Genomic DNA, 2,075 nt, shown 5'->3' on the forward strand with positions numbered 1-2,075 from the left:
ACTGCACAATTGCCACTGTACTATACATATATTTAATGGACTCCCTTTTAAGACAAAAAGATTATTGTTCAATCCTAGAAGAATTACCAAGCCATGAGCATCATTTAGACAAAATTTATACAGGAATGACCAGGGTTCATTCTATTTGTGCTTGGGCCTCTTTTTTTAATAGCTAAAGTTTACATTGTGCTTTATTATTATTATTATGCCCATGAAATAACCTAGAAAGACAAAGAAATTATGGGATGATTTCCTTTATAGGAGAAATGTAGAGGAATCAAATAAGGGATCATAAAAAAAAATACATATAATAAATTAAAAATCAAAATCAACAAGCAACTGTAAATCAGAGCCATTCTGCAGGGAAGGAGAGAGAAAGATCGAAATGGGAGGGAAGAGCACTAGGGTCTATTGTGATGGTGCCGAGGTGAATTGGTGGTGGAAATTTCATGTGGGCTATTACTGAGAGAAAGCTTACATTGTACAAAAAATGGAGAATGATGTAAAAAAATATATAATTAATTAATATCTATTTATATTATTCCTCCTAATGATCCTTTCCTCCTACCACCATTCTAATCCATTTTTTTTAAAGATTTATTTATTCATACAGAACTGGGGTACAGGCCAGAGATGCGGAGGGTGAGAGGATTCACCAGGAACAGAGTGGGGAACAGAACAGGCAGATCGATGAAGTACACTGCTGAGAGGAGCAGCGGGCAGGTTAGGAGAGGTCTGTCACGCCATGTGGATCTCCTCCAGGGCAGACGGGGATCAAACTCATGAGGAATTGGCTTAAGCTTCTTAGTGCTGTGCTTTAACCCACCACGCCACCAGGGAGGGCCCCATTTTTAAGAATTCTTTCAGGATTCACTGGAAGAGTATTTGCAAAAATTTGCTGTTCTAATGATCTCCCCACCCAATTAGAGAACAAACTATATCAATTTTACTGCACTAGACTAATTTCTATATTCATAATTTTATGAGAATATATGTCTATTTTTGGAGGGGATTATTTAAATAAGATTCTTAATATTTTCCATAATCTGTATATTTGCTACTATGTCTCTCTTGCTTAAAAGAGATGACTATGTGTTTTTTTTTATATATAGGTGGAAATCTTGGCTCTATAAGTAAGGTCCTCAGTGGTCATGAATCTCATCCTACTATAAGACATTTCCCTTTAGGTAATGGAGCTTCCTATTATAGAATCTAGCATATTAATAAAAAAGTATTTAAACTTTTTATCATAATTGAGATATAATTGACATTTAACATCATATAAAATTCAAGTATGCAATATAATAATTTGATATAGGTGTATATTAAAGTATGGGCACCATAATAAATCTAGTTACCATCTATCATCATTTTTTCCCAGACAACTTTTAAGGCTTCTTGTTTATTCACATGCATTATAGACATTTTAACAAGCAATACAACTGTAATGAGAAATAGATGTATATATAAACAAACACATGTACTGAATATATCTGTGCCACTATGAGAATAAATAATTGTGCACATGTTCAAATATAAAATTAATTAATTTGGAACTCAAAGAAAATGATGACATAATAGTAATTTATTTATATATCACTTATTTCTAATTATCTTCCATCTTTGGCTAAATGTCTGCCTGGATGACAGGTTAACTGGAAGAGAGAACAAACAAACTATATCTTCATATAAGATTTATTATTTCCACATTGTTTCAGATAAGATCAGATTATATCTTAACTACCATATTTGGGTGTCTTTTAACCGATGGTGCATAAATCAGATAGACAAAGCAAAACAGTAGACACTAAAATTGCATCAGAAACAGTTCTATATTTAGAAGTGAGAATTTTAATTTAAATTTAATACAAAGTCCCTGGGTATCTTTCATTTTATTTCATTCATTCATTCATTCCTTTTTTTTTTTTTTTTTTGTTACCACCACTTCCACCAACCCCAGAATTTTATCTAAGTAGATTTATTAAGAAAGTGAGATGGCCCTCCCTGGTGGCGTAGCGGTTTAAAGCACAGCACTAAGAAGCTAAAGCCACTTCTGCATGAGTTCGATACCCGCC

Source organism: Condylura cristata, unplaced genomic scaffold, assembly GCF_000260355.1.
Source record: "Condylura cristata isolate star-nosed mole 26May11 unplaced genomic scaffold, ConCri1.0 scaffold00012, whole genome shotgun sequence".
NCBI classification, from domain to species: Eukaryota; Metazoa; Chordata; class Mammalia; order Eulipotyphla; family Talpidae; genus Condylura; species Condylura cristata.